Source organism: Equus asinus, chromosome 13 (genome assembly GCF_041296235.1).
Source record: "Equus asinus isolate D_3611 breed Donkey chromosome 13, EquAss-T2T_v2, whole genome shotgun sequence".
NCBI classification, from domain to species: domain Eukaryota; kingdom Metazoa; phylum Chordata; class Mammalia; order Perissodactyla; family Equidae; genus Equus; species Equus asinus.
This window is the reverse complement of record NC_091802.1, coordinates 6,162,223-6,188,229: the sequence shown is the minus strand read 5'-3', so window position 1 is coordinate 6,188,229 and position 26,007 is coordinate 6,162,223. Positions and strand designations below refer to the sequence as shown.

Here is a 26,007-nt window from a genome sequence, read left to right as displayed (position 1 = left end):
GTTAAAAAAAATCACATGCAATATTATATTCTTTTCCTGAAAAATACCAAAAGTGTACAACATTCCTGTCTTTATAGGATATTCCTACTAATGTGACATTTCTATGGCTATTTATAAAGTATTTGTCTATATAAAAGAAAGCATGCTGTGACCCTTTTTAAAACTAGTAGTTAGTGCACATAAAAAAATATTTTAGTTCCTAAAAAAGTATCCATACTTCTGTTTGTCCTCTCTTTTAACAGACAGGCTCAGATCCTCTTTTGACTTGTCAATAATACAACTATGGCATTCTTGTTCTTTGGTGACTGTCTTAAAAGGAGAGTCCTCCCACCACACCCATTGTGGCCTCTCTGGGGCTCAATGTAATATAAAAGAGAGACCATCCTGACCTGCCGAGCTTAGAAAACAATATTCACTTTATGATGACCACTGTCATCCCAGGAGATGATGATGGGATTTTTCAAACCCAGTTCTGAAGAACAAACATTGCAAGTTGATATAGGTTATTAAGTCCCATCAAGAAGAAGCATCCTTCCCTAGCCCCCTCCTTGCTCATCCCCCTCCTTTACCATTACAAGGCATATTCCATAGGAATACTATGAGAGGAACTCACGAAGTTCCCCACGAAGCCCCAGTTCTCAATAGTATATCCGTAAGGGAGCCCCTCTAGTGATGTCAGAGGCCCTCAATGTGCGTTGACCAATCAGAGCTTCCAGATTCTCAGCTGGAGCAATAACATGAATAGCCACAAAAATCCGAGCATCTGTGGGAAAAGACCAGCAGCAAATGAGAGGAGGTAAAGCAGGCTTGCTGTCATTATTAGTCAAAGCCAAATAAACAGCAGAGCCTGAAAGCATCCTAAAACAGGAGTTAAGTTGAAATCTTAGTTCAGTTATTCTCATTGTACTTAAGGTGAGAAATCTAAGTACAGCTTAATCCACATCTTATTAATTGTGATAAATTGCCATTATTTTCTACGCAGTTTAAAATTGCTGTTTGGATTTCTTTCTTGCCCTAGGTTATTTAGGAAAGTTTTAAACCGCCAAGAAATCTTATTTTTTGTGTATTTAGACTTGCATTAAAATTTTGAAATTTTATTGCATTTTGTGCCGGTAAAATTCCTATGATTTGGAATTTATTGAGATGTTTGGGCCTTCTAATACGATCACTATTTGTAAATATTTCATGATATATTATGTAGTCTCTTTCAAGAATTAGGTTTTCTTTGTGTATATTGCTTCCTGATCACAGTAACGATGATTACTTAACCATCAACTTTTTTATACTTTCTTTATACATCACCATTTCTTTTATGCAATAGTCTCTTATTCTTAAATTCTTTGTTATAATCAGCTTCTAGTGAGCAGGACATTTTCAGGTTATTTTTTTTCAGGATAGGCATAATATCAGGTATATTTTCTGAGTCCCCAAATATATCTAAGAATGTCTCTGTTGCATTTGCACATAAAAAAATACTAGCTTGATATAAAAATACTTGGCTTAGTTTTTCCTGCAGAATTATGTTTTAATTGTTTCATTTTCTTCTGGTATTTATTTTTATATTTATATTTATATTTAAATTCCTTGAAATTAAAAATTTTAATTCAGATACTATGGGTCTGTTTTCATTAAATTTGCCTGACATTAATTTTGCCCTTTCACTTAAATATCTAAATATTTCTCTGGTGAAAAAAAGTTCCCGCTTACTTTCTCTCATTAATGCTTCTCTTCGCTTGCTTTGTTCTTTTCTACTAGAAATACTTTTGAGTGTATATGAGAGCTCTTGATTTTTTCTCCAGAAAATCCCTCTTCTATAACTGTTACGTGTATTTTTTTAATTAATAGACTGTTTTTAGTGGTTCTATGTTTTCAGAAAAAAATTGAGAGAAAAGTACAGAGTTCCCATATGCCTCCTTAAACTCCTCCCAATTACCCCTATTACTAAGAGCTGAGTTAGTGTGGTACAATTGCTTCCATCCATGAGTCAGTATCAATACTTTATTATTAACTAAAGTCCATAGTTTACATTAGGATTCACTCTTGGTGTACATTCTACGGGTTTTGATAAATGTATAATGACACGTATTCACCATGACAGTAACCTACAGAATAACAGTTTCACGTCCCTAAAAATCCTCTGTGCTCTACTTACTTCCCCCACCCTCCAACCCGGCAAACCTCTGGCATCCCTGATCTTTTTGCTGTCTCCATAGTTTTACCTTTCTCAGAATGTTGTATAGTTGGAATCACACAGTATGTGGCTTTTTCAGACTGGCTTCTTTCACTGAGTAATATGCATTTAAGCTCCTCCATGTCTTGTGTTGGCTTGATAGCTCATTTCTTTTTATCACTGAATAATGTAACCATTGTACCAATTGATTTGTCCATTCGCCTACTGAAAGTCACCTTGGTTGTTTCCGAGTGTTGGTAATTATGAATAAATCTCCTATAAACATTCATGCATAGGTTTTTGTGTAGATGTAAGTTTTCAGTTCATTTGAGTAAATACCAAAGAGCATGATTGCTGGATCGTACGGTAAGAGCATGTCTAGTTTTGTAAGAAACCGCCAAACTGTCTTCCAAAGTGGCTGTACCATTTTGCATTCCCACCAGCAATGAATGAGAGCTCCTGCTACTCCACGTTCTCACCAGCATTTGATGCTGTCAGTGTTCTGGATTTTGCTCATTCTAACAGGTGTGTAATGGTATCTCATTGTTTTAATTTACATTTCCCCAAGGACACATGATGCTGAGCATCTTTTTGTATGCTTATTTGCCATCTGTTTATCTTCTTTGTAAGGTATCTGTTCAGATCTTTTGCCCACTTTTTAGGGGATTGCTTGTTTTCTTATTTTGGGGTTTCAAGAGTTCTTTATATATTTTGAATACTAGTTTTATCTGATATGTGTTTTGCAAGGATTTTCTCCCAGTCTGTGGCTTATCTTTTCATTCTCTTGATAGTGTCTTTTTTGCAGAGTAGAAGTTTTTAAATGGCATTGTATCTAAGAAGTCATAGCCAAATCCAAGGTCACCGACATTCTCTCCTATGTTATCTTCTAGGAGTTTTATGGTTGTATATTTTACATTTAGGTCTATGACACATTTTGAGTTAATTTTTGAGAACGGTATAAAGTCTGTGCCTAGGTCCATTTTTTTGCATGTGGACGTCAAGTTGTATCAGCACCATTTCTTACATTTTTTCAAATAATTTTCTTCAATTTTTCCTGTCTATGAATTCAAGGAGGACTTGAACTTTTTCTCCAAGTCACTGATTTGATTTTCTGTACTTTCCAGTCTTCTGTTCCCTGTTTCTATTGACTTTTTACTGATCAATTCTCATTCACTATTTGCTTTTTATCTAATTCTTTCCTTATCTCAGATTGTTTTTAATGAGTAAACAATGATCTGTCCAATTTTCTTTGAGAATATGAGCCAAAGATTTCTTTAACTTAAATACTTATATATAAATTGGGTGAGCAGACATCCCGTTGAGAGGGTCTCTTTACACCTGTTGTTATTAATAGTTATAGTCATTAGTAGTCATAGTTATTAACAGCTAAATATAGAATATTTAACGTTCAAAAGTGTTCCAGTTTGGACAATAAATTATACAGTTACTCTCCACATAAAACTTGTTATGTTTCCCCAAGGTCCAGCTGGGCCTTGTTTTCACCATGCGTCTCTTCAGAGTTTTTATGGCTAAAAGGAATTAAAAGCCATTTTATGGCTAAAATGGAATTAAAGGAATTAAATTAACCCTTCTTTTTCACTCTGTGCCTTGTGCACACTGCTCAGCTCATTCCACACACGGTGTTATTTAACCCTTAAAACAACCCTGTAAGTTAGAACGATCGTCCCCATTTTACCAGTGAGGACATTGATGCCCAGAGTTTGGGGATGGGGGCAGGGAGAGTTCTGTGCTTTTCTTAACTTTCCTTACTATGAAAAATACAGAGGCCAGAACCGTGACCAATCCAGATAGACTGACAGCTCTAGACGTGCTGATGACCCAGATTTATACAAAACTCAACAGACTGAGAGTCGGGACACAATGACCATTCCAGAGACACAGACCTCACCAAAGAAGTGACCCAGCCCAGACATATTTTATGATGATGATCCAAACTGACTACTCCAGAAAGTAGTCACCCTGAACATGCTGAGTCCAACAGGCCTGACACAGGGGCCACTTCATATCCTCAGAGCAGTGTTGACACACCACAAGCCCAGACCCAATAGCCATCCAGTTTATGCCAACAGCCTGAGGCCCACAACCACCTCCTGGCACCATGAGAGGCCCCACCCACCAGAGCCAGGGTAGAGAAGATGGGGAAGGAGGCCAACCCGAGATCAGCTGGAGTTCCCAGCAGAGCAACATCTTTGATCTTCTGGCCAAATAAACCCTGCTACTGAAACTGTGGTCCATGGACCAGGGAACTTGACATCCACCTAGAATCTATTAGAAATGCAGAAACTTGGGCCCTGCCCCAGACCTACTGAATCAAGACCTGCGTTTAATAAATTCCCCAGGTGGCTCATGTGCACTTGAAGAATGAGAATCACTGATACGAACATATCAAGCCTAAATATGCTTCCAGAAGTTTGAGGTGGGCATGATTTCTACAGGATCATTGTAGCTAAAGAACAAGCATGCATCCATCAGTCACGTGAAAACATGCCTGTTCGCTTGCAAATGTAGTTATGGACAGGTAACATAGCAGGTAGGTGGCGAGCATTTATAAGTAGGATGTGTTGTTTTTTTTTTTAACTTTTTTTTTTTTTCCTTTCTCTCCCCAAAGCCCCCCGGTACATAGTTGTATATTCTTCGCTGTGGGTCCTTCTAGTTGTGGTATGTGGGACGCTGCTTCAGCGTGGTTTGATGAGCAGTGCCATGTAGGCGCCCAGGATTCGACCCAACGAAACCCTGGGCCGCCTGCAGCGGAGCGCACGAACTTAACCACTCGGCCACGGGGCCAGCCCCAGTAGGATGTGTTTCGAAAGCTTTATTTTCTTAATCTTAGGATATCTACATACTTCCTTGAACCTAATCCAGTACCAAAATGGATTTATAAAAATTGCATATGCTAAGTCTGTTACAGGGATAAAGTTTTCACAGAATCTGCCTATTTCCCTCAAAATCTGAATATAATCACAGTCAGGTAGTCATTCCTCTCGTAGTGGAGCCATTAATACTAATTCCCGACAAGAGCAAGACTGTTAATTATGTTTACAACAAAATATACGAAAAATAAATGAAACGTATTATAATTTTACGAACGACTATTAAGAGCTGTAAGAATGGCCTACGTCTCCACTTACACCTCTTTTGTCGCAGGCACCCATTTCCTGAGGGGACTTCTACGCCTGCCCTTCATCGGGTTCCCTGATTCTGAGCTGTTGACGGTGCGCGCAGATTTTACTGTTTGCTCCTCCTGACGCCCGGAGATTCAGTGTTTGTCCCACAGTGAGAGTCGAGATGGGTTCTGTCACAATTGTCTGCATTCCCCTCCAAACTTTTCAGTCCCAGCTGAAGGGGGAAGGGAAAAGATTCTATTCGTGTCCTTTTTCTTCGCCAAATTAGAATTCCATCTGCCTCGGAGGACTAAGACGTCAGCAGGCCCCTCACCAGCTACCTCCCTGCGACACACACATTAAGGCAGCAGCCAGGGACTCTGGGCTGTTCGCTGCATAAAAGTGATATATTCGCAAAAAAAGGAAAGAAAAGTAATTCTTCTTCTGGATATGGCGCTTCAAATATCCATATTCCAAAAACACAGATTTTGGAAAATTTTCTTCCCTGTGATCAGAGAAGCAAAGAGGTCTCAGGTGAGGGATGCCAATTCCCCCTCGCGCACCGCCACCCCTCCACCAAGAGAAGGAGGCCTTTTTCTCTGCACAGAGGTCCTTCTACTCGCCGAGCAGTGAGCCGGCATGGCGCATCCCTCTGCGCACCTCTCTACAGGGCGCGTTGTTTTCTGTTTGGACCATCCATACCGGGTGCCTCTTTCTGATTTGCCCAAAGGCAACCGATATGTTTGCAGAGGCGGGGGCGGGAGGGGGATCCTGAGAACGGAATCCAGTTTCCTGACCTTAAATGAAGCCACCGGAGGTAAGGAGACGAGGTAGGTTTGTTTGATACGGGCTTCACTCCCCACACAGATTCCTGGAAAGACAGGAAGACCCTAGAGAAGAAGCTGTTATGGAGCATGTCGAAGCCGAGGGGACCTTACTTCATGCAGTTTCCTGCGCCTGAGCAGAGAAACTGCTGCGCCTGGACGGGCCTCACAGAGCGACAGAGGGACAACTCAGCTATGACATTTGCGAACAACAAAATGGAGCAAGGAGAGAGTGTGAAGAGAAGAGACTAGCTGAGGGCAAAAATCGTAACCCAAACTCAAACTATCAACACGGATTGCGTCCTGCCCTGCCCCTCCTCCACACAAATGACACCTTGGTGATCGATAAGCTCAGCAGAATTTAGGGGGACAAGGGACGATGAAAGGCCAGTGGACCCAAGTGATTAAGTTTAAGTTTTCTGCAGCATGGTAGAATGGAAGCTTGGATTAGAAGATAAACTGTTACAGGAAACAATAAAGTAAAATAAACGAAGGAAGCTATATTTCTTGCTTCTCTTCATCTGTAACCTCAGAATCAGACCTGCTACACTTTCTTCTGCTGCCCAAGTCACACCATTGTGTATTTTTGAACAGAGATTTCTAACACCATCTCACACCATGCTTTCAATCAGCGGTAAGTGCACATTTTTTAACTTGGCAATTGACGTGGTTCATCAGAAAAAGGTTGTTTGTTTGTTTCTTTTTTTAAATGGCATAATTCTCAAAAACAACCTTTAAATATTCTTAAGCAAATTCAAACTTTCCTATTAGTAAATAATGGAGATATCCTGAAGTCTTACATTCTGAACAGAATTTTTTAATAGTACAAATATTTCATGATTTCTTGATAAAATAATTATCTGTATTAAGTACTGATTATTCTGTCAATGCTTAAAACACCTTAAGTTACCTAAGCTTAATGTGTTTGTCTTCTCATTTTTAAGGAACAAATTACTTTGGGGTCCAAATGAAAAGGTATGTTGAAATCATAAGAAAAAATATGTTTAAAACAAAATAGGACATTGTGACCCATTTTAAAAGTGGCAGCCCAGTAAATAAATACAGGCACAGTAAATAAAGGTCTCTGGCTATCTTCTCTATGAAGCAATGGTTGGAAAAGATGGATAAAACATTTTTTTAATATAGTAATTTTCCTATTTGGCTCCTTTTCTAAACTCTCTTCAGCTCTCCAGCATTTATACCAAATTTGCCCTAGTTATTATTTGAACGGAATAATCATGGAAAAGTCCTGAGAAGTGTTGTAAAGTTTGTTTTCTAATTAATACATAATTTTTTCTAATATGGATTTTTTTTTCTTATGTTTTCTGTACTTAAAACCCTCTAGTATACAAAAAAGACCCACCCACTTTTCTGGTTTGCAAATAATAAACAAGGAAAAGTACACATTAGTTAATTCTCTCTTTCACAAAAATGCACATCTCATGTGGACACAGATTCAAACATATACTCTGAAATTTAAAGTATGCAAGTCAAACAATAGTCATCAGCACCAACATATCACCTACCTCCAATCAGAAATGTCTTTTATTTCTACTTCTGTGGTTCCTCCACGCCTCCCTCTTATAATTCTTATAATTTCCTACATCCTTCCCACCTTGCCGCTTCCTTTACCTTCTTGAAATCAGACTGTAATGTGAACTCTTCCAGAAAACTTTCCCCAGGTAAGTCCCCTTTACAAAACCTCAGGGGAATTTGTTTCTAGTCCTCCACGTCACTCTTAGACATTTAATTTCAATTCACACCCCTATGGAATCATGTTATGCCCACTATTCTGCTATCTTCAATTACGTGATCCCTGTAGGTATAGATGAAGTTTAGACTTCGGGACTTCATGTTCCCAAGTTTAGGGCTACCCATCTCTCCCATCATCTGAATGAAGAGGCATTCATTTCTCCTCTTTCTTGGTAACAGAACGCTGGGAAGTAAGCAACTAAAAGAGTTTCACTTGTCAGCCTGACCTGAAGATGGGCTTGGGGGAGGAAGGATGCGAACGGTGGTTGTTGGGTGGGGCTTCTGGGGCTTTGTCTTCTTCCTCTTCTTTTTGCTAGGAACAGAAAATGATGACTGGAGTGTGATGGTTATATCTTGTGATCTTGAGGATGGTAGAAGCTCTTGTTGTAAGGGTAGCTGAACTGAAAGATGAGGGAGCTGAATCCCACATGACCAGATGGGACCGCCATTCCAAAGTTGGGTTGTCTACTTCTGTGTATCAGGTAGGGTTCCTTCAGAAAAGCAGAATCACTAAGATGTGTGTGTGTGTGTGTGTGTATGTGTTCTGTTACAGAGACTGGACCTTAAGCCATTGCATGAGCTGGTTAAGCGGTATCCGTAAGGCTGTTGCCCTTGCACCTGATACTGGAGGCTTCAGGCAATTGAGAAGCAAAGATGTATCTGAAGTGGAAGAGAAGAACATCTGGAACCCACAAGCACAATCTGGAGTCCTTGAGGACAGACTGAACCCATGTTAGGTCTTAGTGACTCTGACTTAGTGGCGTGAATGTCTTTTAGAAACTGGTCCCCTTCATCACGGAGCTAAATACATACACTTGGCCCAGATACCGGAGAAATTGAAGGAAGATCCAAGAAAAGGTGGAGCAATTATAGGCCCAGGTGCTGCCTCCCACCTGTGAAAGATGACATGCGTGGAGCCATATTAAAATACAGCTGGATCACATCCCACAACTAGAAGGACCAGCAACTAAGATACACAACTGTGCACGGGGGGGTGTTGGGGAGATAAAGCAGAAAAAAAATAAATAAAAATAAAAATAAAATAGAGCTGGAGGGACCGGCCCAGTGGTGCAGCGGTTAAGTTCGCACATTCCACTTCTTGTTGGCCCAGGGTTCGGCGGTTCGGATCCTGGGTGCGGACATGGCACCGCTTGTCAAGCCATGCTGTGGTAGGCGTCCCACATATAAAGTAGAGGAAGATGGGCACTGATGTTAGCTCAGGGCCAGGCTTCCTCAGCAGAAAGAGGAGGACTGGCAGTAGTTAGCTCAGGGCTAATCTTCCTCAAAAGAAAAAAAAATAGAGCTGGAGCAGCCATTTCAGAGGAATCATCTTGCACAGCTTGTTTTCTTTATCTTCCCCACTGGACTAAACCACCAACATTCCAAGAAGTCAGTAAGGACCAGAATATCCTATCTGTAAGGACTGATGAAACTGGACTTTGCTGATGACTAAATCTCTAACCAATCTATGAAGTACAAGTCTAGCATTTTGCCTGATGACCGGATCTCCAGCCAATCTATGAAGTACAAACCCAGCCTAACCTCTTCTAGCACCAATGAATTCTTTAATGCAACTCACCTCATCTTCCCTCCTTTTTGCCATAAAAACCCTGAGCCCCTCTCCTGTAATCGGGACACTATTTGGGTTTCTCCCTGAATCTGTGCTCCCCGAGTTGCAATTCTTTGATCCAAGGTAAACACTTTGCCTCTTAAACTGGTTTCTGTTTCTGTAGGTTGACACACTGAAGACACGTGTGAGCTAGAGAGTAGCTGCTGCAGGCCTTCTACCCCCCAAATCTGAACCTCTCTGTGACCCACTGTACCGGGAGACGGACAGGACAGGGAATTCTGGGATATGTAGTTTAACATAGCCTGGAGGATTACAAAGCCATCACATTCTGGATTTCTTGAAATTTTCTCTTGTTTAAACTCCTTTATTTGGGACACGGTCACTAGCAACCAAATGTGATTCCTAACTCATACTGGGCCCCTATAAATAAATGTTGACAAATAGCTGAACTGGACAGTGAGTATGACACGTGGATCCAGATAACAACACAGAGACTTCTCTTGTCTTGTTAATATGTAAGATCACTTTTAAAAACCTTTTTTTGAAAACCTTCAAGAAAAGCTTACTTTAAGGAGGAAAAGTTAAAAAGGTCAAAGACTTGATAGTAAAGGGCAGAATGAAAGAATTATATTCTTCATTCCAGAAGGCAGGCTGGGAAAGGATATAATCATTGTCTACTTGGTCACAAAAGGCATGGCTAAGGGAAATATGGGCTTGTAAACAAAATTCTGAAATGTTAGCTTCAGGATGAAAGAATGGTATCGCAACGCCAGGTTGTATTTAAAATATAGCTGGTTTTGTGCATGGCATAAACTTTTGCAACTTAAGCATCTGTGATTCAAGTACACTATCACCTTGTTTGTAATAGTTCCTTGTAATTTCTGAGTTATTTCCATAAGTGGGTGTCAATACCACTTGTGTCAGGGGGATCCTCTGTGACTGAGTTAGGATTGCAAGCAGGTTATTGGAAGAGGGTGGGATGCCTGTGAACAATACAAGGGGAAGGAAGCAGAATTGGAAGGAGAAAGCTTTCAGACCCTGATGCAGATCCCACACCTGTGAAGGAAGGGGAAGAAAGCAGGATTCCCAGGGAGAGCCCCAGCTTATGATGCAGATTTGGCAAGGTTTAGGCCAACCCAGTGAGAAGCTCTGGAAAAGTCCCACACTGGGTGGAAATGGCCAAGCTCTTGTATTTGTGTCACGCTCAGTCACTGGTTGGGGTCTTTCTAGAAAGAACATCATCTCAGCTCAAAAGCCGAGTTGGATCCTGAAGGTGCTGGCTGTCAGCTAACTACACGCCTTGCAGGTGAACAGCAGGTTCTTCCTTGAAGGAGATCTGAGCAACACACTTCTTTCTCTGACTGCGGAAAGCACAGTTACTAATAGATATACCCTTTCAACATGATAGACAAACCCATTTCTCAAAGTCAAGTTGATAAGAAGAATGCTGTTTAGGACAGAGGGACTTGCCTCAGGTCAGAAATTAATTGGGAAGAGCGATTAAAAAATTAATTGACCTCTTCCAAAATATATTACTCTTCTGTGTTTTAGCTGGAAGGCATCGCTGAGTTCTCACAGACCCTGAACCAGATGGGAACACATGTTGATATTTATCCATGGTGTTCCTCAATTCCACGTTCAGTGACTTTTCTTCCTATTCAGCGTACACTATCCCAGGTGAATCCTGCTCTCGCATTTCCCCCTGCCACTCAAAGCCGCACCCTCACCTCACCCCACCTCACTTCACTTTGTTGGTCAAACCACCCTGAGAAGTAGCTGCTCAGGCTTCATATCTTCCCTAATACCCTAGCTTCCCATCAAAACGTACCTGCTCTGTTTTCCATTTCCTTGGTAGATGGATGACAACTTAGGCTGAAAAGCTAAATTGACACCAAATGATGAATTAATGATAGCCTAATTTGCATCTATAGAATTTAACCCAAATACATGGCTGGCTAGTGAAAGAATTTTTAAAAATTTGTACAGGCCAATGTCAGTGACGTTTTGGACAATTTTGATATGTATTTACCCTTTACACTGAGAAGGCAGCAGCTCACGCTAACTCTAATGGCCAGTTGCAAATTTTACTCTCAAAAGGTACTTATCCCTCACCAATAACCTCAGGAAATGGGCAACAAACATTTATTATCCTATCTGGAGATTTTAATATCTTGGAGGACTTTCTCTTTCTATGCTTTGGGTTTTCCTACTCTAGATGGGGGAGTAGAAATAGTAATAAAATAACAATAACAGTTAAATACCCACTAGATACAAAGAACGGTGGTTGGTACTTTAAGTGTACCGTGGGTTTAATTTAGTCATCCTGTAAGTTACACACTATAATTCCATTTTACAGATGAAGGTCAGAAAGGTTAAGCGGCCTAAGATCAATCAACCAGCAAATTGTGGTAGTTCAGCCTGATTCGGATCAGGTCTATCCGGCTCCCTGATCTTTTACTCTATCCTTTCTCACCCCATGATTCAAATTATATATTAGAGTCTGAGACTTCCAACTTGAAGTTCATGTCTGCTAGCATTAGTAGGGTCTAATAATTGGTGTGGAAGAATGATCGGGATTATAAAGAAAATAAGATTGGCTATGCAGTGATGATTGCTGAAGCAATTGTACCTACCCATATTTGGGAGGGTCATTATACAAATCTCTCTGCTTTTTATATATTTGAAATTTTCCATGATAAACAGAGGCTTATTGGAATTTTCACATTCCGCAAAGGCATTTGATAGCTACAAATGGCTCAGAACCTAACAAGGACATTATGAATGTTCCCCCTCACCCCAACTGGCCACACACACAGTCATGCAATTAAAAACATCTTCTAGCGTAAGCAATGCAGATATTAGTTAGTCGTTGGGGTACAAAACAGAAGTCTAGAGATCTGAGTGTTTGCAACACATATCAGTATAAGCCAATGTTCCCTCTCCACGTATGAATCCCAGCATTCAGCTCCATTCACTGTCTTAGGTTCCTTTTCATTTGCTAAAGCCCGGCCAAACCAAACCAGGGATCACCAGTGGAGAGAACTGCAAATGTTTGCAAACTGTGAGCAAATTAGGAGAAAGTCCCAGATTTAGAGAGACATGAATTATTGTGTGCAGATATAAATAAACATTGTTTGCAGCTCCAGGTCTGTCAACATCTCAGCGCTCCACACAACCTCATTCAAAGATAAACGAGGTAGTGTTACTCATACCTGATGAGCTCCCAAACCACCTGAAGGGGCACACGCTGTACTTGGCTCAGCTTGTTTGCAAAACTCAGCCCTTGGAATACAAAACTACCACAAAGTATGCAGCCAGCTCTGAAATACGTGGGTTTTCAGGCAGCCATGAGGGCAAAGCAGTCATTCTCTTGTTGATCCACGCTTCAGGTCTTGGCAGTGGACGCTCCAGGAGTCCCACAATTTTTTTTCCTCCACTTTCTCTATTTTTTAATTAAGACATGTTTATCGTATAATATTTTTAAAAATACAATCAGAAAGAAGATTTAAAGTTGCCTTAATTCTACCAAACAGAGGTAGCAATTGTTAATTTTGAACATATGCTTCTAGAATTTTAATGCATATATAAACTCTTCAAAATTAAAATAGGAACACACTGTAGGTAACCTGCTTTGTTCATTCAAATATAGCCTATTTTTAATTGGCTATATTTAATCATAAAAAACAATTGACATTTTAATGCCTATAAACAACTTTTATAACAATATTTACATGTCTGCACATATGGACATAAAACAATTTATTCAGTCAAGACATATTATTAGGTATTTCTCCAAAAATATTTTTGGACATTTAGGTTGTTTTCAAATTTTTGCTCCTAAAACTGAGCTTGGATGATTATTTTCATGGGCAATTATTTCTACAAGTCTATTATTACTTCCTTAGGATAAATTCTTAGAGGTGGAATGGACAGATATGAACTTTTTGAGGCTTTTAACACGAATCGCCTCCAGAGAGAGTATATAAATTCATACTCCTCCTCACCCTGAACCCTGACAGCACGGAGTGGTTATCGTTTTTATTTATCTCTGCCAATTCAATAGGTAGAAGACTGTATCATTTCTTTGGAATTTATGCTTCTTTTACACTAATAATATTGAGTTTTTATTTTGTTTATTGAAAAAATGTATCCTCCTTTCTGTTCATATAATTTTGTGCGTTTATTGTTTGTCTCTGAGGATGCTCACATGTTAACAGTGGTACTCCCTTGTCTGTCACATGCGATGCAACTTCTTTCCTCATGTTTGATTGCCTTGTAACCTGACTAGTTTCAGACGCAGAAGTTTTAAATTTTTAGGTTAAAAAATGCTTGCATCTAGGGGCTGGCCCGTGGCTGAGTGGTTAAGTTCGCGTTCTCCACTGCAGGCGGCCCAGTGTTTCGCTGGTTCGAATCGTGGGCACGGACATGCATTGCTCATCAAGCCATCCTGAGGCGGCGTCCCACATGCCACAACTAGAAGGACCCACAAGGAAGAATATACAACTATGTACCGGGGGGGGGGGGGGGGGGGGTTTGGGGAGAAAAAGGAAAAAATAAAATCTTTAAAAAAAAAAATGCTTGCATCTTTATGTTTATGGATTTCTATGGCTTAAGTCATGTTTAGAATGTCCTTCCCAAGGCTGTATTTTCTTCTGTTAACTTATTTAAATTTTTAATTTACTTGAGATAAATTTTGGAGTATGGTATGAGTACAGACATAACACTTTTCCTCCCAAGTGGTGATTCAGTGGTCCCCACGCTGTTTTTAATATAAGCACTCTTTTCCACTGATTTAACGTGCCACCCTTATCTAAATATGCTAAATACTTATACGTTCTTTGGTCCGTTCTTATTAGACTTTCCATTCTGTTCCAAGGATCTCGTTATCTATTCTTGGGCAAGTACCACCACGTTATTTAACCATTGGAACTTCACAGTACATTTTAACACCTTAATGGAGTGCCCTGCCTTATTCTATTTTGGTTTCTAACTTTTCTTGGCTACTCTTGCTCATTTATTCTTCCTGAAAAACTTGGGAATCATTTTACTAGATACTGTGTCTGGGCTTGTGTTATAGCAATACCATTGGAGAGAATTAACATCATTATAATATTATCTCTCCTAATACAGAAACAAGGTGTGTCTTTCATTTTATTCAAGCCTCTTTTATGTCCTCGTGACAGAAGAGTACTCGTATATTTCACCACTCACAGTTCTCAGATGCCCTAGCCTTGCAGTTAGATTGGGGCCATTTGATTAATTCTGACCGTGGGCTGGGAGTATAAAGGATATTTGCCGTTTATGATCAGAGGGAATTAGGAGTACGTGTGAGTCCTTCCCACTCTCTTCCTCTAAGTTGGTGACCAGAGAGGCCACATACTGAGAACAGTGGAGCCACAAGACGGAAGCAGCTGGATCTTTGAGTTACTGCTTGGAGGATGGCAGTCTTGAGGGGTCAGCCAGCCTGTATCAAGCTTTAAGTGAGCAAAAAGTAAACCATTTGTTTGTGTCAAGCCATTCAGATTTGAGGATTTATTTGTCGCCATAGGATAGTCCCTTAGTAAGAGTTGCGGTTTTCTTATTCAATTGATGTCTCTGTTGCTAGGGATAGGGATATCGCGTTTTAATGGGCCTATATTGCTTTATACCAGATAGGAGGTCCTTTTGCCTACTAGAGGAGGAAGGGAACAGACATGGGGTAGGAACTTCACTGCTGTGCCAAAAGCTTCTAATCCTGATCGTAGTTCTAGCTCCCGCCTAGCTAGGGCTCCAGGGCAGTGCTCCAGGGCAGCACTTCCCAGCTTGAACCCACTTCCTCCGTTTAAGCCAGCTTCGCAGCTGCCCTGCCTGCCTCAGCCCGGAACGCATTCCAAGTGTAAATGCGATTGAATGCAGCCTCCGAGTTGGTCCCGATGCACAGCTCCCAGATTCTGTTTGTCCTGGCTCCCACCCGCTCCTGTTCAAAGTTTGGGGAGGGAGTATCGGTTGAATTTGCTTAGTGGCCCCTCCTCTTTCTCCATACATGAGTCTCACCTTTTACTTGTCATTCTCAATCTAGCCTCACCTATATTCTAATTTGCAGAAATTCTTAGAAATTACAGCCAAAGGGCGCTACCCCCGGTTTCAAATGCAGACGTGTTCTTTTCATAGAGAATTTGAGAGGGGGAATCAGTGAAATGCGTGAGTGCAAATCATCATTTTAAACTAGTGGTCCTTTCACGGATATTTTCCTGAGAACTTGGAAAAGACTAAGTGGAAACCCAGATGTTCGTTCAGGGAACAAGTTATCTCCTCTCTGCCCTCCACCATCCTCTGTATATGAAAGGGAGGAGCGCAGCAAAGATTTATTTTCCCGCTGAAACTTTCCTTAGAAAATGGAAATGATTACAGACAGTTTCAAATAATATTTTTCCTTCAGTTGCATAAATCATGAATGCTAGCCAGAACTCATTTTCAGTTGATTCCCTTTTTGTGTTCCTGTCAGTTCCTGGGTTTCAAATACCCATTCATGGATGAGATCTTATCTGTGGAAAAAGTTCTTCACTCCTCTGGGGTAAAGTATATTAAATGTGAATATTTTTTCATAAAGCTAAATTGTTCAATTTAAATGGCTATCAGATTATGTCCTTTTAATATTTTTGGCATTAAAATGATCTTTTATGAAGCGATTATATGTACACTAGATGGTAGTCTGATTTGTTTTAAACGCCTTTACAAAGTTAAAAGTTGGCAATCCTATGTTGGTTTCTAAATTATTTTCGAAGTTTTTTCTGGTCTATATAATCCCAAACCCTACCAACCACTGGAATGTATCTTCAAATAGTTTTTTTTAACCAGTGGAATATTTTCTGAGCCCTTGCATTTCTGAGAATGCCCGCCTGTCCCACTGAAAGACAAATTGCCGGGTATAAAGTTCTTACCTCATAACTTCTCCCCTCTCAAAACCCTGTGGAGTCATTTGGCAGCTAACTGTTGCAGAGGAAATGTCTGAGACCAACTCAAAGTTTTGTGCTCTTGTAAATAATTTTTTACTGAACAGTTGCAAGAGTTTTTTTTCCACTTATTGTACCGTCCCCTTTCTCCAGGCATTGTGGTACCGTTCCCTCAAGTGCTTTCCACTGACACAGGAGATGTGGTAGCTGATGGGCAAGGGGTCAGATTCTAGCATCACTTAAGTTCAAATCTAGTTCCATGCTTTACTAGCCATTGTAGCCTTGGACAGTGTTACGGGTTGAATTGTGTCCTCCAAAAAGACATGCTGAAGTCCTATCCCCTAGTACCCATAAATTCGACTTTAGTTAGACATAGGATCTTTGCAGACGTAATCAAATTAAAATGAGGTCATTAAGGTGGGCCTTAATCCAATATGACTCATGTCCTTATAAGAAGAGGGAACTATGGACACAGATACACAGAGATAACACCTTGCAAAGACAGAGACACAGAAGGAAGATGATAATACCTTGTGAAGACAGAGACACAGAAGGAAAATGGCCACGTGAAGACAGGGTCAGAGATTGGAGTGTTGCTGCCACAAGCTGAGGAACACCTGGGGCTACCAGAAGCTGGAAGAGGCAAGGAAGGATCTCCCCTAGAGGCTTCAGAGGGAGCGTGGCCCTGCTGACATCTTGATCTCAGACTTCCAGCCTCCTGAACTGGGAGACACACACAACTGTGGTTTCAAGCCCCCCAGTCTGTGGGGCTTCGTTATGGTAGTCCTAGGAAACGGACACAAACAGATGTTCTCAAAGACTGTGAGCGTCAATTGTTTTGTCTATAAAACGTGGATAATGTGTTAGTTATAAGATTGTTGAGCAGGTGAAATGTGATTAGATGAAGGTGAAATGTGATTAGGTGTTAATTCTGGCACATAGGAAGAATCTAATAAATAGAATGGGTTCTTTGTGTTGTTATCATCATCCCCCCACCCCTCTACCACCACCGTCACCTTCCTTGGGTAGCCCTCTCTCCTGGAAATACTGTCTTTCTTTTTCTGTACTCTTGACATTTTACACAAAGCTTATATGATTTTTATAAAATAATAAAGTCATTTTTCTTAACTGTGGATTCCCAGGCCCCCCCACCCCCAAGATTTCTCATTCGGTATGGCTTAGGTGGGCCTCCGGAATGTATATCGTTTGAAGGTGTCCAGACGTGAACTCTCACTAAGTATTGAAAGTGCAATGTAATTTAAGTGGTAGATCTGGTATTAGTATTCCTGTTCTATAAATATGGAAACTGAGGTCAAAGGAAATTGAAAGCAAGTCAGAAAATGTAAAATCAAGTAATTTTTTGAGGCCGAACTTCAATAACTTCACTAGTTTGATGAAATGTGAAACTCTAGACCAGGATGAAAAAATGCCAGATAATGAGGACTCCAAAACGCGAACTGTGGGAGACGGTCCAGTATCAGGATTAGGAACACATGCTTTGGAATCAGACAGGTTTAAGTTGTAGCTGTGGCACTTACTTTCTAGCTATGTGAACCTGTGGAAATTATTTAACCTTTTAAGGTCTCAAGCTCTTCTTCTGAAAATGGGAATAACACATAACAGGGTTCTTGTGAAAAGTGAATGAGATGTCAAGATAAAGCATTTAATACACAGTGTGTGCCAAATAAATGGTATACTTTGAAAACATGCATTAATATTTATTTCAAAAAGGAAATCAACATCTTCGTTTTCTGCTTGATTGTCTTAAAGGTATAGATGCAGGGAGAAATGTCCATGGATGAGAACTAGTAACTAATTTTAGAAAAGATGTGATGTCCATGCTTTCCTAGTAGCTGATTAATTATCATTATTATTGTGAGAATAACTCTTCTGGAATTCTTATTAATTTGCCTTTAGGAAGTATCCTTGTATCTTGGAATTCTCTATTTTTATAGTATTGAAAAGTCATTTACCAGAATATACAAGAACCATTTTTAAGAGTTCCTAGTAGCTAAGAGAAAATGTGTGTTTAAGGATGTCTTTATGGGTTATGATTATCTCAAGCAGTAGTGCCCAATAGGATTTGTTTCCTGCTACCTTTGGATCATTTAGTTATACTCTTCACTAGGCTCCCAGATGCTGAGGAGCGCAGCAGGAAAGGAATGCTTTCCTGATGTGGGGAAGCAGGATATTTTGGCATAATCAAAGGAGTTGGGCACACAGTAAATAGCAAGGAAAAAGACAGGAAACTAATCTGCACAAAATTGCTTCCTTTATTTTTGTGTTATTTAAACCATTGTGAATTTATATCGTATGAGAAACAGCCACCATATTTAAATTTCTTTTTGTTAACCTGACATGCTTTTCAGATATCTGACATGATGCCATTTGTTTCTCTGTCATCTGTGCTCAGCAAGCTTTGACGCCAGGTTGCTCAGCTCTCCTGCATCAGCCAGCACACTGAGCAGCAGCTAAAGCCTAACACTATGCTTAGAGCTCTAAGTCTGCACAGAGGGGCTCCAGACTGGGTGCAGAGGCTCCACAATTTCATCGAGAAACTGGGTGCTATCTTTTCCATGCTGCCTTCCTTGGCATGATTTTTGGCCTCATGCTTGTCACTTCATAGTTGCAAGATGGCTGCCTCAATGCCAGGAGTCACATTCTCCACCCTGCGTCCTGAGAATAAGAGAAGAGGAAAGGCTGACAGAGCATTCCCTTTGCATGCCCGCCTCTCTGAGCAGTAAACAAAATTATTCCCAGAAACCTTGCCAGCAGGTTTCTCCCTCTTTCTTTCCAGCCAGAACCAGGTAAGCTGGCCATCTCCGGCCTGTAAGAAACTGGGAAATGTGAATGAGATTACGCTGATTGACACAAAGCAATCAGGATTCATCTCCTGGGGCTGGGCATATTGCTTCCCTTAACAGAATCAGGATCTGTTTATTAAAGAAGGCAGAAGACCAGGACAGTGAACAGAATTTGCTATAGCGCATCTCCCTGCTTTTTCTTTTTTCTGCATTCCTGAACTGCACTTTCCGCTTGTGGTTTCCCAAAACTCATGTATGGAACCGAGCCCTGGGGAGCAGAGCTGGAAAAGGGCAGCTGGCAGGTTTCAGCTGAGGTGTAATGTCTCATTGGAGTGATCTTGGCCCAGGAGCCTCACCGGTCATCTTGGAAGAACTATTAAGAGATCCAGGGAGCTGCTTTAAGTTACTCCAGCTGGTCGGAGGTGGATTCGTAAACTCTAAGTTGTACACTTAGAGTGGGACATCTATTCAGATGAGAACTCAGAGCAGTTATCGGTCCTGGCGCAAACCTACTGTCCTCTGCTGTGCCTCGGGGTGCTGGAGCCAGGAGTCAGCAAACCGCAGCCCTGCAGGCTTACCGCTGGGCTCTGCCAGTCAGGGACAGCAACGCATGGGGCAGGCCGAGGGGCAGGGACTCTCCCTCCCCTCTGCTCCTGTCTGCGCCCCCCTCCAATGCTTCTCCACTCTAGGAGCAGCAGCTGAGCCAGCTGTGTAGCTCTCCTACACTTAGAGAGGCCGCACGGTCAGGCCCCTTGGGGACTGAGCCCCAGCAGCAGTGCAGTGCCCGTCCTCCAAGCTGCTGCATTCTAGTAATCCCGACCTCTTCCCAGCCACAGAGGTGGTAGCCGCTTCCTGCAGTTGCTACCTCTGACACCTTGGAGTTCTCTTTTCACCCTTTCAATGAGCTAGTTGCCAACTTTATATGTGTTAATCTTTATGCCAGGTTCTTTTTTCAAATAATTGGTGTGATTTTTGTCTCCTGACTCAGCCGTGTTGTCATGAAGAGACAGATGGCCAAGGGCAGGGTCCTGAAATACGCCACACATCCCTATACCCAAGTTGCCTCTTGTAGCAGTGGTTACTTTTGCTAAGCCTCCCAAGGTGGACAAGAGCAGAGAAAAGCCATCGTTTAATATCACACTAAGGTTCTGGACACCTACACTTAGGTGGAAGCCTAATTGGTGAGCAGACCTAGACCTGGCGGGGGCCTGTCTGACTAGAAGGAGCCGGAGCGCCCACCTTTTTCCCAGGCCCCTTTCAAAGCGAGAGACTTCTCTCGAGCAAGAAACACACCCAGGCCTGTCTTGTCACCACCCACTTCCAAAATCACAGGACCAGGGGGAAGAACCATCAAAGGCGATGGGCAGGGGTGGGGAGTATATTCCGAGAGAGGAAAATCCAAAGGCCAGGAATCTCAAGAGGCTGAATCCAAAGAGAAGATGTCAAGTCGAAAGCCACCATTTTAATCCCTTTTGACCATCCAAAAGCTTGACTCTTAGCAACCCACCCAGTAATATCCTTGTTCTTAACCTTATTAGCACTCTTCTTTAGTGTGGGGGTCCCCTCACCCTAAAGAATATTAAGTAAAGTCTCCTTTGGAGAATGAACTATAGGTGAGAAACTAATAGGGGAAACACCAGAGCAAGGGGAGGTGGACGGTCTCTAGGAATATTTTTGTGAAGTCGAATAATTCCCATTCTCCACATCACAGATCTTGTGTCCAACAGATTGGGACAGACGGTCTAAACTCATGGTGCCCTCACTGCAAAATAGCATAGAAAGAACATACCAATCCTTATTGAAAAAAAAAAAACCAAACTGCTTTTTCTAGATGCTGAGTTCCATAAGCTTCCTCAAGGTGCTTTATTACAACTCCAAATTTTCCTTCTAAAAAGACTTTTAAAAAACTATTAACATTGTATTTGGGCTGCTTTTGAAGTATATAGGCAGTCATTTAACAGTAAGAGCTATCATTTTTTGAGCTATGAGCCAGGCACATTAGTTCATTTAACTTTACTATTAATCTATATTCAAATTAATGGTGTATCGGTTTGAATTAAGTAGTACTGCAAGTGACAGAAAACCCAAGTAACACTATGTTAAAAAAGTTAGAAATTTATTTCTCCCTCATGTAATCAGTCCAAGGCTAGCATGGCAGTTCCAAATCCAGTAAGTACCCAAAGCTCCAGCTATTTCGTTACTCTGCTGGCTTCAACATGTGGCTTGTACCTCATGATCCAAGATGCTGTTCAAGTTCCAGCCAACTCATCTGCATTACAGCCAACAGGGAAGGCCTTGCTGTCCACTGTTAGGGACACTTAGAAGTTAAATACATCACTTCGGCTTATATCCCATTGCCCAGAATTAGTCACAAAGTCACACCAAACTGCAAGGGAGGCTGGGAAATGGAGCCTTTATTCTGGACAGCTGTATCTTCTCATCCACATGAGAGAAGAACAGCTATTGGTAGATGATGAGCAGTCTCTGCCCAACATGGTGAACTGTTACCTTTAGCCTCCTAGAGTTGCTCTTCCTAACTCTACCCTCAATAAATAACAGGTTTATTGAGCTCTAATTCACAAATCATACAATGCACTTAAAATGCACAATTCAATGGCTTTTAGTATATTCACAGTTGTACAATCATCATCACAATCAATTTTAGATCATTTTCAGTCTCCATAGAAAAAAACTCAGCACCCATCAGCAGTCACTCCTTTTCCCTTGATCCCCTCCCCCAGCCCTGGCAACCACAGATCCACTTTCTGTTTCTATGGATTTGCCTAGTCTAGACATTTCATATAAATGGAACCAGATAATATGTGATCTTTTGTGACTGGCTTCTTTTACTTAATGTTTTCAGGGTTTATCCATATTGTAGCATGTATCAGCATTTCATTTCTTTTTATACCCAAATATTCCACTACACGATTTATTGCATTTTATTTATCCATTAGTTAGTTGATTGGTATTTGGATTGTTTTCACTTTTGGGTTATTATGAACAATGCTGCTATGAATATTCGCGTCTAAGTTTTTGTGTTTTCATTTCTCTTGGGTGTATCCCCAGGAATGGAACTGCTGGATCATATGGTAACTCTGTTTAACTTACTGCGTAACTGTCAAACTTTTCCAAAGTGGCCACACCATTTTACATTCCCAGCAGCAATGTATGAGTTTTCCAATTTCTCCACATTCTCAACACTTGTTACCACCTGACTTTGATTATAGCCTTTCTCCTGGGTGTGAAGTGGTATCTCACTGTGGCTTAATGATGTCGAGCACCTTTTCATGTGCTTATTGGCCATTTGCATATCTTCTTTGGAGAACTGTCTATTCTAATTCTTTGCCCATTTTTAAATTGGGTTGTCTTTGTATCCTTGAGTATTTTTGGTCTAGTAGTTAAGATTCTGCGTTGTTACTGCAGCTGCTGGAGTTTCTTTCCCAGCCAGGGAAGCACACCACCCACGTGTTGGTTGTCATACTGTGGCAGCTGTGTGTTGCTGTGATGCTGAAAGCTATGCCACTGGGATTTCAAATACCAGCAGGGTCACCTGTGGTAGACAGGTTTCAGCAGAGCCTCCAGACTAAGACAGACTAGGAAAAAGGAACTGGCCACCCACTTAGAAAAAGCTGGCCATGAAGACTGCGTGAATAGCAGTGGAGCATTGTCTGATATGGCAGCGGAAGGTGAGATGACGACACAGACAGACTGGGAGGGGTTCCACTCTGCTGCACACAGGGTCACTGGGAGTAGAAATTGACTTGACAGCACTACCAATAAATGCAAGTCTTCATTTTCTCCATCTAGGAGTGGAACTGCTGGGTCACAAGATAACTCTAACTTTCTGAAAAACTGCCAGGCTGTTTTCCAAGGTGGCTGCACCATTTCACATTCCCACCAGCAGCCTATTAGGATTCCAATTTCTCCACATTCTAACTACAATTGGTGTTCTCTCTTATCTGTCCTTTTGATTACAGCCATCCCAGTGGGTGTGAAGTGATATCTTAAGGTGGTTTTAAGCGGCATTTTTCTGACTGCTAATGATGTCAAGGATCTTTTCATGTACTTATGGCCATTTGTATATCTTTTTTGGAAAACCTCTATTCAGATCCCTTGCCTTCCTTCGCCTATCCTTAGGTTAAGAAATCTACTGTTTTTAGATAGACAGTTCTGTGTCAACTGAATACATCCTGCATACTAGGTTGGGATTTTTCCTGGAGAAAGCTAGGTCTTCATTTATCATGGGAAATTACGGCAAGGCTTGAAAGAGTTAGCATCTACTCAGAAGTCATGTCATATGGTATAAAATGCAGATTTGATTCAGTACATGCAGAAAGACTCTAAGGAGAAATTTTATTTGAAATTTTGCTTTCCAACTTTGAAGCAAATCTACTACAGGACAAGCGGCACTTGAGAACAGCTTAGTTTTCAGCTGAGGGCTGAAACATTAAGGAAAAGAAGAGGAGCCATTATCTAGGTTCTGAAGTTTGATAACGTTGTTTTCAAGAGAGAAGGTACAAAGTTTTACCACTGATTATTTGGAACCATGTTTAAAAATACAGAAGCAAGTGGTAACTGTAGTTAATGACCACATTAACATAAAATTGAATGACATAACTTCCAGTAATTATGGAATAAGTAAAACAATGCTTTTAGCTTTTAATTATAGCTTTCCATAAGTGATACTGAACAAAAGAGGTAATTAAAAACATAATTTACAAAATATCTTTATTTTACTAGAAGTGTAAAAATCCAAAGTCAAATAAATGCATATAATTGTAGAGCCCTCCATCATTTCATTAGTGACGATAATACAGGGAGGAGACTAAGGGACAAGAAAGACAATATAATGAGATGGAAGAATGCTGGCTTGGATGTCTGGAGACAAAGTTCTATCACTCCGAGTCAATTACTTAACTTCTCTGGACCTGTTTCCAGATCTATGAAACGAAAACATCCGGCTATCTGGCTGGCTGACGCCTGACTCTACAAGTCCTATGAATCTACAGGGACAAAAGGGCAGAGCTTGTACATGGCATTTTCTAAGCAAACCTATCCCAGAAAAGTAAGTGTAATGAAGCAAGATAGTTCCAAATGGGAAGTCCGATTCCCCTTAGAATAAGTAAAAACTGTGAATATGAACATATTTCAATCCTCAAAATTGTTTGTGTGTGTGTAAGGCTAGCATTTCCCAAGGTTTCATGATATTTCACAAAATGCGTTGTGTTCACACTGTTTGGAAAATAATAGGTTCAACAAAGTTGTGGCTGACTCCTTTAGTTGCTTATCCAAAATCCATTCCCTACTTCTTCCTCAATTTAACATTAATTTGATTTGGGACAGCAATACGTTTAGGTCCACAGTGATGGAATGGGACCAGCCTAAACTAATCACAGCCTCCCTTGCAGCTACAGGTGGCCAAATCAATGCATATAGCCATAGAACCCTCTTCTTTCCAGAAGTATCTCCAGGCATTACTTTTTAGGAGAGTATGCTTTGAGACTATTGACCTAGGCTAACTGACTTACAAATTAGATGAACGCACTTCCTGACCAACCAAGCCAGAATGTATTCATCTTTTAGGCATTTCTCCTATAAAACATTTACTCTGGTTTCTCTCATTAAATGAAAACCTATGCATTCATTCATGTACTTGATCACGCCTTGCATCTATTTTTGGAAATGACTTAAAAATGAAGGAAAAAATCTGTTGGCTAAGGAGGAACATGTCTATTAAACTCCTTGTCTATCATAAGCCTAGACAACTTGGGAATTCATATTTTATGAGTACATGAAATATAACATTTATGTTAAATAACCTATTAGACATAGCTGTGTTGTCAAGTAAAAACAAGCTGGAATCCTGTAATTCTCAGTTCTGTATACCAAAATCACCTGTGGTGCTTTAAAAAGAAAATTACAGGTCCCTTCCATCCATTCCACACCCTTTCTGATTTAATAGGTCTGGAGTTGGCTCAGGCATCTGTAACTTTTAAAGCCCTACAGGTGACTCTGACAGGCAGCCAAGGTTGAAATACTGCGCTTTATAAATCACAGAGGCCACGCCTCTTCAAGACGCTCGGGTGCGTAAGGCTATCTGGTATGGAGGAAATAACGCTGTAACAGGTATCAGGGGTTCTGCTCTTGGTTCTGGCATTCAGGTGACTCTGGGCAGATCACTTAAAACTCTGAGCCTTAACGTGTTGCTCATAAAGATTTACTACGGATACAAACATCAAATGTTTATAAAAAGCACATGGAAAATCCTAAGTGGTTTGAAAACTTTCAACATAGTATTTAATGCTGCTGTTCTCTTCATGGAGTATCGTTTCCCTCCCTTGTATGAAGGAAAGACCCACTGTTCCTCCAACTGAGGACAGAGGTCTCCCCTGACCCAGCTACACCAGAACTGTTCTCCCCGCTGCGGTTCTGCAGCACTTCCCACCTGACCCCCATCACACCGCCTCCTCAGCTGACCACCCTCTCCCGCCCACTGGTGTGGATCAGGAGCCTTGCTCTTCTCAGCAACCCCTGTACCCAGCAATGTTAGGCGAGTTGAACCCAAAAGGCTACCACCTTCTCGTTGAAGACAGAAACCGCCCTTACAGAACCCAGTTACCGATTTCTCTCTTCTTTTTCAAAAGCTGGCTTTTTCCTTCAGTGTACGTTTCCTCGTGGAACTGCGACGTGAAAAACAGATGAGCGGAGGGCTGCTGAGATCTGCCCTAGTAACCACAACACTAATGATAATTTATCAGCGCCTATACGTGGTAGGCGCCTGGCTACCCAGTGGGGAGACATGATTTAATTCTTCCAACCATCTTATAAAA

At 41.0% G+C, this 26,007-nt stretch overlaps 1 long non-coding RNA gene across 4 annotated transcripts in view; it reads right to left on the bottom strand.

Moving 5' to 3' along the window:
- LOC106845780 (uncharacterized) overlaps nucleotides 1–26,007 on the bottom strand; it is a 108,812-nt gene that overhangs the window by 82,279 nt on the left and 526 nt on the right. The window lies entirely within an intron of this gene.